The 16,258-nt window shown below is 39.5% G+C and overlaps 1 pseudogene across 1 annotated transcript in view; it reads right to left on the bottom strand.

The window, feature by feature from the left end:
- LOC149194294 (pentatricopeptide repeat-containing protein At2g13600 pseudogene) overlaps window positions 1–12,843 on the bottom strand; it is a 126,750-nt pseudogene extending 113,907 nt beyond the window's left edge. The window contains exon 1 of the transcript XR_016254530.1: window positions 9,768–12,843. The product of XR_016254530.1 is annotated as a pentatricopeptide repeat-containing protein At2g13600 pseudogene (transcript). The remainder of the gene's footprint in view (window positions 1–9,767) is intronic.
- Window positions 12,844–16,258: the final 3,415 nt, after the last annotated feature.

Genomic DNA, 16,258 nt, shown 5'->3' with positions numbered 1-16,258 from the left:
GCAGAGCACCATGTGACATCAACTTCTAGACTGGTGAGATGTTGGACCTCTTCTAAACCCACAGTTAGCAAACTAGTTCCTAACAGGGCCTTGAGGAGGTTTCATGCATGACACAATTCGGTTGGTCACCTCTCCACCAGCTTGGGTACTCAAAACTCCGTTGCTAAATTCTTCCCAATAACCTTAAATGTTCATTGTTAGGAGAGCCATAGTGGAGAATCGATATCCACACATGATCAAACATCCTGGCCCACTTGGCCCTAGATTCTCTCCAAATGAGATTATCAAACAATGTATCAGTCCCTTCTCAGTGATAGATGACTCAGTGAGGGAATCCTCTTCTCATTTGACTTCAAGCTCTAATGTGACATAGCATCAACAATTTATTTTCGATGTGATTTTGCTTTGTTTCCATATTATTTTGGAGTATTATTGTCTAGCTTCTAGGTTCTTCTATTTTTGTAGATCACAGTTACGAGTTGTTTTTGCACTTCCACCAAGTAATTGCATATGAATTGCTTTTGAACTCCCACTATGTAATTGCACTAACTATACTTCTATGTCCCATTCAACTACTATTTAGCCATTAGTTGGACACTAATAAAATTATCTTATCTTATCTATCCCAAGGCAATAAGTTCCACATGATACACTATCACACTTAATTTGCAGCATTAATTTGTATAATTTAAGGAATTCAAAGTTTACTAGCACATCCAGTAATGGAACATTGGCCTTTAGCTCCCATTGAAGTAATATTACACAATCCACATCATCTAAAATGTACAATCAATTACATTGTGCCAAGGTACCTTTGTAAGGTAAGCTACTAAGCACTACTAATATCTACATCTTTTACATCACATACAATGCACCAAATCAGGTATTATAAGTGTATTTATTAAAATGGTTACATGTATATCAAGGGTTGAAAACTTGAAAGTACAGGATGTAATGAAGTTCTCGTGAAAATGGATATGATAAATTAGGGTAGTAGATATATTTCTTGAGGGTTAGGTAAAAGGATATTGTTGGTACACAAACTAAAAGATGGCTAATTTATGTGAAAGGTAAAACAAAGTTCCTTAGATTTGTTTCCTTCGGTCCAAAAGAACTATACACGAATGCTGCATAGAATTGAAAAATTATTCCATTTAAAGCAACTAAAGTATTTTTAACAATTTGGCATGGCAAGTGATTTGATATCATTCAAAAGAACAAGATCTGCTAAAAAAAATTACTGAAAAGCATCTAGTTGAGAGCACAAAATGCTTTTGTAGCCTGTTTGCAAGTAGGGAACAATAAGGATTTATCACAAAATTACCAGAAGCATAAGACAATAAATCTGTGATCCAATAATCCATGCTCAACATGGTCTTCCAAGTTGTTATAGCTCAAAATGACACTCTACTGAGTCTACTAGAGAAACAGTGAAAGAAAAAGGTTGGAACAAACAAAAGTTTCATGGAAACCCTAGAAAAAACCATGTTTTACTCTTTGAATGCCCCCAAGACACTGTCAAATAGAGTTGCAATGCTCCAGTTGGCTTAGCAAAGAGAGTTGAACACTCCAAACTCACAAGCACGGAGCATTGAAGTGGGTAGCTAGTGTTGTCAATGAGCATGGATCAAAAAGTGATCAAATCTTAGGATAAGGATGAAAGGACTGAATCAAACTCAGTCAATAAAGTGGCCAAAATCATCTAAACACTTGGTTAACTCATCTATAAAAGCAAAGCTCTCCATGAGACAAATGTTGTCGGGACTCAGTTCCACCTTGCGATAAACCAACACTCGCAGTGAGCCTAACTGTGAGTTTTGGTCAAAAGAGGGGCTGAAGACAAGGATTTGGAGTGTTGAAAAATATAACTAGTGTGGGTCTTCATAATTGTATTTGAGTGTAGTCAAAAGAAAGAAAGAAAAAAATATTATAAAAGAAATTTACTTATTAAAGCATGGGTTTCATGCTTGGGTCAATGGTTCTTCGGTCAAAGCCTCCATTGTAGGCTTCTAGGGTTTATGTCAAGTGTCCTTGTCCATGTCATAATGTAAAAGACCCTTCTTGTGCTTCATCTATTAAGAAAGAAATTTATTTTAATGTAAAATAGGTATTTTAGGTCTCCTCCGTTGAAATATGTAACTAGATTTGGTCTTCATAATGACATATGTAATCATAATTTTATGTATTTATTGTAAAGAGAAAAATAAATTTATTGTTGTCATTCTTGAGGCATGGGTTTCATGCTCAAGGGAAATTTAGTTTTAGGTCAAGCACCCATTGAGTGCTTATCAGCTTGTCTTTGAGTCAACAACTTATAAGAGTAATTGTCATGTATGAAAGACCCTTTTGGGCATGTTACATATTGTGAAGAAAAATTTATTTGAGTCAAAAACCCTCCAAGACCTTGTCGTGGTGCCTGTTACCTATGTCACAAGGTTCGTCGAACTTTAACCTTTAGGTTCAAATTTTGGCGAACCTTAAAAAAAGATTGAGGTTCGGCAAACCTTATAGCGATTGACCAAGTCCATAGATCAAAACTCATAAATTGAAGTCACAACTCATAACTTCATGTTACAACTCAAGCTTGTAATTTATCCTTGCAGTTTCCATGTCCATGATAGCATTTTTTATGTTTACAGATGTTTATTTCTTACTATTTTATCCTATAATTCATTATTTATACATATATATATAGACGAACCTAATGGCGAACCTCATCCGAACCTCATCAAAGAATTCGAACTCAAACCGAGCCTAATCATTGCCGAACCCAAACTCAAACCTGAACCATGTGACATTGCTTGTTACCCACCATTTTGTGAGTAATATCCCTAGGAGAAAAAATAAAAATAAAAAATAAAAAATTCTCCAAGATGGTCCTCAGCCGACAGCCCCTTGCAGCCATCAGCTAGCTCATTGTACCATTTCTCCGCCACCTGAGCCAACCATGTGGTCCCTCGCCCATTTGCCATGATCGTATGTTTGAAGGTGGGCCACCCGAATCTAAAGGTATGCCTTGTCATTTGGACATTGAGTATTTTAGTTTGCTTATCATGGAAACTTCTGGGTATGAATTAATGGGGGGATTCGACGGAAAGAATGGGCTAGGCCTGTGCTTCTGTCCCCTAGACCCCTTTTAGGAATTAACCTTGGATTCTAGTCCCGTGGGATCTCTTTTACTGACCATTTGGTTTCAGGGATGGTATTTCACAAGAAACCCCAATTTTGGTTGTGTGGTCCTACTCCCTTATCCGCTTATATTACCCTCTTTCCACTCATTATTACCCCATCCATCATTTCTCCCACCTAGGTCCACATTCCTCCATCAAGTCCACATAGGGTCAACTCACCCCTTCCCCTTGCCCACACCTTGGGTCATGGCTTGGAATGAAGCCCAAAGGTTGATGCAGCTAAAAAGAAAGTTAAAAGCATATATGGCCACATTCAATAGGAAAAGTACCACAAAATGCAAAAGATGGTCGGGACAAAAACATTTAGCACGTGGGCAAAAGCCAATACATGAGCTCTACCCCATCATCATGGTCATCACCCTAGTTCCAACAAGTTCTATGAGCCTTCTTCATCATATAGGAACCCATGATTGTCCCAACCCCTGGTGGGCAATGAACCACCCCACCTTAAAGGGGGGGAATTCACTGCTATATCTTATACATCATGCTCTAACCCCTTGAGCCCCGAGCAATTAATCAAAGAAAATCATAAAAAGGCAAAAATCATATAAAAAAGGATGGAAAAATCAAGGCCGAGGCACCTCATGTACCACGATTTCTCCCTCCTACACATTATAAACCCAAGTGTGGGCTTCCCTCTTATTAGCTACCCTTGTACCCCAACATGTGACCCAAGGTTGCCCCTTCTCATTCCCTACTTCATTCACCTATCTACCACATGCCCCCACCTTTTAGCGGATGTACCTTAACTATATTATCCCCATTAGAAGCAGAAATCACCTAATAAGGTTACCCCAACATGTGACCCAGGGTTGCCCCTTCTCATTCCCTACTTCATTCACATACCTGCCACATGCCACCACCTTTTGGCAGACGTACCTTGACTATATTATCCTCTTTAAAAGCATAAATCACCTAATAAGGTACTTGATTAACCCCATTAGGAGTTTAGGAGACATTGGCACATCCTGAAGCCCATTATGGAAGGGCAGGTCATTATGAAGTCCCCACCTGTGGTTCATGATTAGGTAAGCTCATTTACTCGATTTCTCTAATGACTTGGTGTACTGGAAGCCTAGGGGACACATTGGATCATATGCAGGATTGCAAATGGTTTCCATTTGGGGTTTGGTCTCCATATACAGGGTCCTAATCCTCCAAAGGGCTACAGTGGCACATATAGAGTGTGCGTTCAAAGCCATGGACCTTCACAATAGCAGATTGCACTTCATGGATCCCCACAGCCATTCAGAGATTGCTCGTGGTTCACTTATTGGACGAGGAGGATGCACTTGATCCATCATGCCCAACTGGCCCCAGATCTACACCATACACTTGGCAGATGATCCAGGACTTCTATGATGATGTGGCATCTCCTACATTATCATCCTAGCCCTTGAGGGTAACTTATAGGCATTTTTTATTTGTTTAGAGACCCATGAGGACACTTGTGTGCCCCCACAGTCATTTGGAGCACCACAAGTTGTTACAAGGGGCCAACCCCTTGTCCATTGCTTTTGAGGGTCCTATTCTTCATTGTGGCACCCATGGACCTCATTAAGCCTCCTAGAGGACTCTACGACATGTATAGATTATTATTTGACCTCTTGAGAGGCTTACTTTTTAATTTGTGAGCTAGTTTGGTGGACTTGTCACCAAAAGATTGTATTATTAGCACATTATTTTATTTTTGAGGCTTATGTAGGCCACGGACGCTAATTCGAACTCCGTAGATGTGTATAAATACAAGTGAGGTGAGATCATTTCTCATCATCACTTTGGATTGGATCTCTCTCTCCTTTAGAGAATTTCACACTTTTTGCTAGAGGATGAATTGGAGCATTTATGAATGAATTTTGATGTATGGTTATTGGTTTGTCTTCTCTTGGAGCTTCGTTATTGTCATTTGTGAATGGTTGGATATACTCTACTGCATTGTAAGTACAAAAAATTTTATGTTATTCTTGTTACTTTGTCATATATGTTGGATGGGATTTTCATTGTTTTAAGGCTAATTGTTGCATGCAAATTGTTGCTTAATATTGTGGGATTGTCTCTATCATAATGTTCTCTCCATGCATTGGCCCTTGTAGTACGAGAGAAATCTCCTAGAGGTAAAACTTGACCTTGACAAGCCATTCCTCTTGTGCATTTGAAGTATAAAAGTTGCAGGATTGCTTTCACTTGACCTAGAGGATTTGTGAAGCAATTTTGAGGTCTCCTTGACTGGAAACCAAGAAATCTTACACATAATCAACATAGACTCCATTCTCCCAAGCATTCAGGCACTACTCTACCAAGGGTAGTCACCAAAACCGCTATTCTTTCACCTTCTTCCAAGTCTAGCCACATTGGGGTGCCTTGGGCATCAATTTCCCAACAAGCTAGCTACTAAAAAAATTCGATCTCCTAGTGTCTCTTGCACTGGCCTTTCCTCTAGCCCTCCTCCAAAATTGAAGACATCTCGACAGTGGAATTGGAAGAAAAGCCAAGCCCTGGCTCCGAGATCAAACCTTTCCCTGCCATCCCCAAGGCTAACACTTCCCAGGGTCAAAACAACATCATTGAGTGAAATTATTTCTTTGATCCTTCCCACCTTGTCTAAGGTAAGAAAATCATTGATTATTTCATACCTTTCTCATACCCTAGACTAGGTCCACTTGGCCCCATGTGGTCCCACTCCTTCAAAGGACCATTCTTGAAGAACCATCCGGGATACCAACATTAAAAGCCTATTCTCATACACCTAACCCCAAAATCCTCCTCCTTCCCTAGAAGAGCATAGTACCTTGCTTAGAAAGCAAGCAAGCTCCATCTTTCAAAACCTTCTCGGAAAGGGTCTAGGTCACTCATATCCATTAACTTATCATTCGTTGGTGACTCCATACATATCAGGTCTCCTCCCATCGGTGAAGGTCTGTAAATAGAAGGGAACCTTCGCTGAGGTGACAGTCGGTTAAGACTCCATCTATTGCCCTTGGCCTACCATTTCAATTCGTACCCGTGGAAAGCCTATATATAAAAAAGAACTCGACCTCATTTTGACACACATCAAGCAAGTTCGATCTCCTCAAGAAAGTAGCTAGAAAAGGATGAAAATCAAAGATAAGAAGAAGAAAAGCAAGATCGAAGTTTTGGATCTCTCTCTCTCTCTCTCTTGTGTTAGGGTTTCTAAATTTGTTGGGCAAAGTCGAGTTGCTAGAAAATTGTTGGGCAAGTCGAGTTGCTAGGAAGTTGTTGGAAAAGTCAAGTTGCTGGAAAGTTGTTGCACAAGTCAAAGTGCTGGAAAGTTGTTGGGCAAGTCGAAGTGTTGGAAAGTCGTTGGGAAATTCAAGTTGTTGAAAGTTTTTGGGCAAGTCGAAGTGTTGAAATGTTGTTGGGCAAGTCGAAGTGTTGAAAAGTTGGTGGGCAAGTCGAAGTGTTGGATAGTTGTTGGGGTCAAAGTTGTAGAAGACATTGTTAGGTCGAAGTTGTAGAAGAAACTACTGAGTCGAAGTTACTGGAAAGAAATCAAGAAGAAAAGTTGACTTGGTCTTGGAGGGGTCTTTGTCAAGGGTGTTAGGTCTTCGAATTCGTCATTTGAAGATTGTATAAGAAGAGAATAATTCCTATAGGTTTTCCTCTCAAGAGGAGAGGTTTTAGCCCTAGCTGATCGCCTACATCTTGTGTCCTCTTGTCTCATTCTTCTTTATGATTTGGCAGTTGTTTCATGATAAGAAGTTAGAACACTAAATATAATCAAGAGAAAGAAGAAGCTAAGTAAGTTAAGTAAAAATACATCACAAGCAATTATCAAAGTAAGAGAAATCACCTAATCTAGTTGTCCTAGATTTCTCAACATCCTCCACCAAGTCGGCCTCAAGAAGGACAAGTTCGCCTCATCAAGGGAATTCGACCTCAGACAAACACTATATAAAGGTAGCAATTCGACTCATTTGGAGCACTCTCACTCAACAAGTTCGATCTACAGTTGTTGGAGGCATAAAAAGATAGTAAACTTGTTGGAGAAGTATTGAAGTTGGAAGACCAAAATCGAGTTCTTAGGCAATCTATCTCTCACACGTGTGAAGTTTTTGGATTATAGTTGGGCCAAAAGTCTGAAGTTGTTGGGATCGAAGTTCTGGATCGTAGTGGGCCGAAATTCTGAAGTTGCTAAGGGTCAAAATCAGTGTTGCAGGAATCGCCCCCCCCCCCTCCCGGATCCAAAGGCAGAATCGCGAATCGTACGGAATCGATCCGGAATCCCCACAAGAAGCGCGATTCCGTTTTTGAGGTGGCGCGATTCCGGGTTAAAAAAACGATTCCTGCAATTACGGTTGCGTAACTAGAATATAATTACTCATCCATGTAGAGATAACGTTGGTCGACTCAATCCGAAGCAGTGGACACTGGGTGAAAGTGGAGAGATTCGCAGTTTGCACGCACAAAACAATGAGATGTGAGATGTAAGAGACGTGGGGAGATTCTCGTGCTACATCAGTGTGAACTCTAAGGGTGTGAAGCAGTTCAAAGCCAAAGCGGTTGGGTTTATTTACCTAGAATTTACACGGTTACAAAATGAAAGTTTGTTGGACATTGTATATGATTCCAGAATTGACATTTTATTTTGCATATATTGTAAAAATGGTATTTTAGCGTATAGGAACTAAGAATAATGATGGTAATTGTGAAAATGTAGTCGCTTTGTAACTTTTATTTTATTTATTAGTATTTAAAATTATGTCTTTTTTACTTTAAGATTATAAAAGAATGTATATCTAAATATGATTGTGATTGTGTTTTATGTTTTAGAAAGTTGTGATGTTTTACAATTTCAACATTAAAAAATATATAATTTTGGTGTTTTACATTGTATATGATTTTGGAATTGGTGGTTTATGTGGAGAATAAGTGATAATGATTTCCATTTTGACAATATAGTCACTATTGAAGCACTATTCTAATTATTGGTATTTAAAATGATCTTTCCTTTAATTTAAGATTATTAAAAAAATACTTATAAATATGGTATTGATTTATCTTCCAAAAAAATTAAAATGTTTCATAATTTTGAATATTAAAAATTAAATAATATAATTTTGGAAGAATAAATAAATACCTTGTCATAAAGTATTAAATTCCTTAATATAATTTAAGTTGCACATCTATTTAATTAAATAACTTTAAAGCTAATCCGTTGATGTATGTTTGTAATAGCTAGAATATAGATGATTGTTGTACATACTAGTAACTACAATGGAATCATGGATGTCATATCTATCTTGATTTATGCAAAAATATGCATGTTTTCATGTCTTCTACAATTATGGAATCATGGATGCCATATCTATCTTGATTTATGCAAAAATATGCATGTTTTCATGTCTTCTACAATTAATTTGGTATTTGGGATGTTTGTTTTGAGTATAAATGCAAAAAAATATATAAAAATATATATATATAGCAGACGCTTCCGTGGACGCTTCGCTCCCTAGATTTTTGGAAAATGACGCTTCCGCGCTCCACGCTTCCGCTTCGCTCCCGCTTCGTGCAACATTGGTCAAAATTATGGGTTGTTGTTGGGCTGTAGCTGCCGGACAAGAAGAAACCACTGAAGTTTGTTGAATCATATTGGAAGACTGACTTGGTGGAAGAGGAAGGCCTTTTGGGTCTAAGGTCTTAGTCTATCTCAATTTGATTTACTAGTGAAAAAGTTTGACTGGGTTTTCCCCTATAGAAGGGTTTTATCCCTGGCTATGTGCCTACATATGGTGTTATTGATCTTCATGTTTTGTTTTGATGACCGCTTGATGAAACAAAGATAAAATAAGATAAGTTAATAAGAACACAAATATATCACAAATAATTATCAATATAAGGAAATCTTCCTGCCTTTCTGATTTTCTAACATGGGAGAGCTCAACTATTGTAACCATTTTGTATAATAAAGAAATTATGCTTTCCCCCATTTGTATATTGTTTATATTATGCAAATGTTCATAATTTTATGATTTTGATTTTGCTAATGCTACCATTGCCGCAGATTGTGATTTGGTGCTTTATGCTTGTCTGTTTGCAGGTTACAGCTGTGAGGAGCAAGGAGATAGATCTCAAGAGTTCAATCACTAAGAGCAAGAAACTACCAATGTTCTACAATAATGTATGTCCCTTATCCATCTATCTGCTTATTCTAGTTTTGTTTGCATGCATGTCAAACAGGGTTGGGCAGATCATGGGTACGCTGTCTATCATAGGTCTTTGGCAGGCCTGTGGGATGAGTACTCTGGCACTAGAGGAAAATTCAAGTAAATAAAAGCTCCTTTGGTTCATGATAAAACTTGAAGGCAAACACAAGTAAGAAGCCCAAATCCTACGATGTAAAACCTCTTGCATTAAATAATAGAAACTATGATATGTTTGCACTCACATGTTCAAACCACTAAATGGTCAACATAATTACTGTCTCATATCAATAAATCTACAGTTAATGACTTTAGAATACATATAATTTCCTGCGGTGATTTACTAATTAAAGAACAAAAGTCAAAATAGATCTCCAACTATTCCACATTCAGAAAAAACCAAACGACCAAGTACCTGGTCCTCAGCTTCCATTGCAAAGTTGATGATGCTGCCCGACTTATTGTTACAGGAGAGTCATTTTATTGCCTCATTTGCTTAACACTATCAATAATCAGCAGAAGAATACTGCCCTTCCCAGACATGACAGAATTGGATGGCATCCCTCACAACAATTTCTTTTGCAATCCTGGGGATGAACTTACGGGCATAATGGCAATCACCACAGACTTGAAGGTTCTCGACAATGCAGATAGGAGTCCTAGGGGACACACTGATAAGCCCAAAAGTAATATCCAATTTCTCACTATCATGGTAGAGAACAATGCATTCCTTTTGGCTCCTCCTCAACATCAAGAAGCACAAAGTCAATTGGAGGCACCTAACCTGCCTCCTTCATCTGGCCAGACAATATATTCCACTCTGAATAAATATTTTCTGCCTGGGGGTGTCATCTGTTTCCTACAATGAATGTATGCATCTTGTCATTGACCTCAATCCAGCTTCTTCCAGGCATCTTTTTTACCCTCTTGTCTTTCATAAGTTCCCTAACCTTTTTTACATCATCCCATCTACCAGCTGTGGCATAAATGTTCGAAAGCAGCACATAGTGTGCGGCTACTTCAGAGTTTGACTCAAATAGGTGATCTGCCACGCATTCTCCTAGTTTTATATTTGAATGAACTCTACAAGCACCAAGTAATGATGCCCACACAGCCGCGTCAGCCTTTATTGGCATGTTGTTGATCAAGTTTTGTGCTTCATCTAAGCGCCCAGCTCGACCAAGAAGATCTACCATGCAACAAAAGTGCTCCACTGTAGGTGTGATGTTATAATTGTGTTCCATGTTATCAAAATATTTCCAACCATGATCCACAAGGCCAGCATGGCAGCAAGCAGAGAGAACACCAACAAAAGTGATTTGATTTGGTTGCATACAAAACTGTTGCATTTGTTCGAAGAGATGTAGGGCCTCATTGCCATACCCATTCATGGCACATCCCACAATCATAGCATTCCACGAAACAACATCTCGTCTATGCATTTTATCAAATACTTTGCGTGCGTCTTCTTTGCTCCCACATTTAGCATATGTGTCCACAAGCGCATTCGCAACAGAAATATCTGACTCAAATCCGCACCTGATTATTTCTGCATGGATTTCCTTTCCTTTGAGAAGAAATGCCAAGCTGGCACATGCTGACAGGATACTAGCAAAAGTTTCCGAGTGTGGCTTCACACCCACCAATCGCATCTGTTGAAAAAATTCCAACGCTTTGTCAAAACATCCATTCTGTACATATCCTGCAATCATTGTAGTCCACGAAACTGTATCTTGCATAGGCATTTTATGAAAGAGCGTAAGGGAATCATCCATATACCCATTCTGTGCTAAACCTGCAATCATTGCATTCCATGAAACCACATTCCGTTCAGGCATTTTTTGAAAGAACTTAAAAGCCTCATCCACGTGACCATTGTGAACATATCCTGAAATCATTGCATTCCATAATGCAATGTCTCGTTTAGGTATTTGTTCAAACACTTGGCATGCATCTTTGATACTTCCACATTTGGCATACATGTCTACAAGCGCACTCCCAACAAAGACATCACCTTGAAGACGAGCTCTAATGATCTCTTCATGTATCTCCCTGCCTTCTTGGAGATCCGCCAAGTTGGCACATGCAGCTAGAATACTAGCAAATGTGTCCGAATTTGGCTTCACACCCATTCTTCCCATTTGTCGATAGAGTTTCACTGCCTCCTCTGGGTACCCATTCTGCACATATCCTGCAATCATTGCAGTCCAGGAAACCACATTTCTTTCAGGCATCCTCTGGAACAACCTCAGAGCCTCATCAACATCACCACTTTGCACATATCCTGCAATCATCGCATTCCACGAAACCACATTTCGCTCTGGCATCTTCTGAAACATATCCAAAGCATCATGCAGAAGCCCATTCTGCACATACCCGGTAATCATCGCAGTCCACGACACCACATTCCTTTCAGGCATTACACCAAAAAGCGCGACAGCCTCATCAACGCTGTTATTCTGCATATATCCTGTAATCATAGCATTCCATGTGACCACATCACGGTGAGGCATTCTGTCAAATAATTTTCGTGCACTCTCAATATACCCACATTTGCCATACACAACTACGAGGGCAGTTCCCACACAAGCATTAGATTGTAACCCAGTCCGAATTATGTCCCCGTGAATCTCCCTGCCATGATCCAAGGCTTTCAAATCAGCACAGGCTGCGAGAACACCAGCAAAAGTGAACTGGTTCGGCTGGAATGAGGTATAGTTCTGCATTTGGCTAAACATATTCAAAGCCTCTTCACAGCGTCCATGCTTAGCATAAGCTGAAATCATAGAACTCCATGAGACTACATTCTGCTCTGGCATGTTGTCCAAATAGCGGCGAGCATCCAAAACACTGCCGCACTTGCCATACATAATCACAAACTTCGTACCCAAGAAGATATCCGGTTTGAATCCGGTTTCAATGATGTGAGAATGGATTAGTTTGCCTTCAATCAATGCTTTGAGCTTAAGGCATCCCTGCAAAAGAGAAACATAGTCATCGGAGTCTGTGAAATTCCTTAAACGCAGAATTCGGAGGGCCTCTTTTAATCGGCCATTTTCACACAACATTCTTAAATCCCTATTTCCATTCGGTACCTCAGGTGTAATAGTATCGGCGTTAGCCGTGGGGTTAGAGGTGCCCATATTTTTTGTGAAAAACGAAACAGTTTTGGTATTCTGATGAAGTAAATGGTATGCCGGTGTTGCTGCTCTGCCATAATCGATTGCTGTGAGTGTTGTTGGGACGGGAAGAGGAACGCTTCTCATACACCATTCCAATTCCAATTCCAATTCCAAGATTGAGCAGTTGAATTCCACTGTTAGTCAGCTCTGCAATGCTATGGAAAACGTGTATGAACCGACTGAAAGTATCGAAAATCTAGCAGAACATATTTCCGGCGTAGATGTCCACCGGCTTTGAAAAAACGTTAATGAATACTTCGACTCCAGAACCTATGGGCAACGAGCCTCCATTGAAAAGCACAATGGTGATACGCGTGATGAGCTAAAGATAGCTATTGGAATAGATTGTTTTTTATTTGGTTGATGTATTCGATTTTTTTATGTGAATTTTTATAATAAATATTTTTAGCGTCGAATAAATTTCTTGCCAAATAGATTATCTCAAGAGTTAGTGACTAAAGTATCTCTATAAAAAATTTTGTTGTTTTTGAAGGCCTCACATTTTAAAATGAAATGTTTTTTTGTTTCCACTTTTCCAGAAAAACAAATAATACATACTCTTTCATCCCACACTTCTTTTGCCTTTTTCCAATGTCGTGTTTCACAACAGAGCTGATGAGAATTAGTCTTTAACTGAGCAATAAGAATTTTCGCTCTCCAAGAAATATTTGTCTTTATGTGCGCTTTTTGTTAATGATTATGAGGGATTGAATACTTCAATATAGTATATATATTTTTCACCCTAGCTCCTTATCCCAAGTACGCTCATGGAACTTATCCATAAAAAAACTTTATCCCTTTACTGTTTATGGGACACGTGTTCAAGCAAATACCCCATTTACTAAACCATTTGTTATTTTGTTGTATCCAAGTCTTCTTTCTTTTGCACAAATATGTCATTGAAGCCAACCTTAGGTCATCTGCTGCAACACCCTCCTCCCATATCCACCCAAGTAACCATACCAACCGAGGTAAACATGAGACGAGAGGTTATTATAATCATATTTGAACTCTTATGTGACCTTAAGGAAGTGGAATCGGCGAAACATCACACACAATCATCCAACATCATCAACAGAACCCTCAAGAGACAAGTCAGTGACTCAAACAGCCTATCCCTCGGTCCTACTGTTGTTCTAGACCTCTGAGGCCATAGTCGCTCTCATGTTATGGGTAAGGGAGAAACCAAAGACCTAAAGTCGCTCTCATAGGCCCGCATGTTAGCGAGTGTGGACCAAACTTGTCAGTTTTGTGCCAGCGACTCCAGGATTTAAGCCACTTTTTCAGGCCTAGAGCCCAAGCCACTACTCAGAATGGAATGAAAGCTTGAAAACAGTAAAAGTACAGGAAAACAATGATGCAAAACCAATAAGCTAAACAAGACCTTAACCAAACCCCTACATGCCATGATAGATATTTTGTCAAACATATCATCGACATGTAACCTACAAGTGTAAACAACATAATTAAGTGTAGGGATCTCATACTTACCTGAGAATTGTTATAAACCATTGTTCCCTCATGTCATTTGTTGTGTATTCATCTATTAGGTCATAAACACATTATCCATTCATATACAAGTAGAAACATGCTAAGAGTCATCCATAGTTGTTGTCATAAAATGTGCATATATCCAGCGTAATAGGAACAAAAATACAATAAACGTGTCAGCCATCAAAATCCATATATACACGAATAAATTTACACATGAAAATCAATGGAATGAATTTCTCATTAATTGATGCAATGAACCAACCGGCGATGGGACTATCACGCTCCACTTGACTATATATTGGCTAAGCCAACTATCTCTTCTATCAATCATCCTCGTGCCATATTCCAGGCATGAATGTGGGACTCATAGAACACATCAAAAACACCAATCAATGTGGATGCCACCAGAGTTCTTCGCCTACACCATGAGGAATTTGAGTGCCTCCTAGTCTCTCACGCTTTACCGTGCATCCGCAGTTTGACCAGGGATCACTAAGCCCTACACAGAGACATACTGTCCACGCTTTACAGTGCATTCCATCCAAGAATCACTAGACCCAACGGAGATAAAATCCACCTCTTGGATTTACAATATATCTCGTCATTCAGCAGTAAGGATTCCTAGGCCCATCAAGGCACACAATCTGGCTTTACCACAACCCACAGTCTGATTCAACGGTTACTAGACCAGTGGCTTCATGCATCCTCAGTCCGGTTCAGGGACCATTACACCATGTGTTTGTCAATTCGGAGATCCACCTCATCCAGGTGGATATTGGGGGCCACCCACCTATTCCACTTGGACCCCCACCATTATTTCTTTCAATTTTTCAGTTTCCTTATTTGTAGCACAATTTACTATTTTTGGCAGTTTTTTCGAGTCGTGAACTTCTAGAACCGTTTTGAGACCCTAAACGACATTTTTTGGGAAAATTGGGACCAACATGGGTTATGAACTATTGTTGGTCACTCAAAAGTTGTAGTCCTCGGATAGATATTTCTAACGAGGTATTGTGCGCATCAAACAGAGATCGTATGCCAAAGTTACGACCCCAAGAAGTTGATGTACCAATTTACCCAAATGGGACCCATAGTTTGGCGCTTCATCTCCTAGGGTTAGGTTTTTGGATGTTTAGGGTTTTCCATTGTTTCTCAACAATAAATAGACCTTAGAGCCTCATTGTAGCACAATTCAGAGGCATGTAGCGCCACATCTCTTCTCAAAGATAAGATACCATCGCCTGAGCTAGTCTTATTTCCATTATGTTTGTAAGCATATTTCAGTATTTGATATTAATGAAATGAAGTGTTATTTCTACTACACCTTTGTATTTATGGTTATATCTGTAATTTGTTGCGTTCTTGTTCAGATCAGTGGTATCATAGCGGTCTTCTCTTTCTCTGTTTTTCTTTGCATGTCCCCAATGAGGTCAGGATATAAGGAGTTTAGGCTTGAACTAATCGAACCTTTGCAAGACCAGCCTCGCAAATCTCGACGGCCTCCTATGGCAGATGAAAAGAAAGACGAGGGGGCAAGAGATCCTATCAAAATCTTGCTCAAAGAAGCCCTCAAGCGACAAAGGAACGCGACGATGGACAACTTTGCCCAGATCCTTCAGCGGCTACCTAAGGGCGACACATCTACTTCCGGCAGCTACTCTTGAAGCACCACACCCTTTAAGGTACAAGTTAACTTTGACATTCCCATATTTGAGGTTCAGATTGATGCAGACATTGTAGATAAATGGTTAAATCTTCTAGAAGGATATTTTTCCATTCATGATTTTTCCAGCCAGGAAAAGACCACTTTTGCACTTCTCAAAGCAGCCCCCCACATTAAGGACTGGTGGGAAACCTACTGTTACCAGAAGGATGAAAGTATGAACTCACTGTTTTGAGCCGCACCACCCACCTGGAACTCGTTCTGGGACGCAATCAAGGAGCATTACTGCCCTGTCATGAGCTATGAGGATAAATAATTAAAGAGGACAACGTTGCAATAGGGAAGGGACCAAGATGTGACGGATTTTACCAATGTTTTTCATACCCTTCGCACGAAGTTTGGGATCAAGGATTCTGAGAATCATTTGGTTCTCAAGTATCGCGGCTGCCTGCACAGGTACTTCTAGGATGAGATGGAATTCTTAGACATCTCCTCAAAATCGAGAAAAAGTTTAAACAGAAGAAGCGAGACTTTGGATCTACGAATCAGAAGCAGGGGAAAGGTGCC

The sequence above is a fragment of the Pinus tabuliformis genome, chromosome 2_2, assembly GCF_031772625.1.
Source record: "Pinus tabuliformis cultivar Carrire ecotype Pingquan chromosome 2_2, CPIR1, whole genome shotgun sequence".
Taxonomy (NCBI): domain Eukaryota; kingdom Viridiplantae; phylum Streptophyta; class Pinopsida; order Pinales; family Pinaceae; genus Pinus; species Pinus tabuliformis.
Note: the sequence above shows the minus strand (reverse complement) of the source record. Positions and strands in the feature narration are given on the sequence as shown.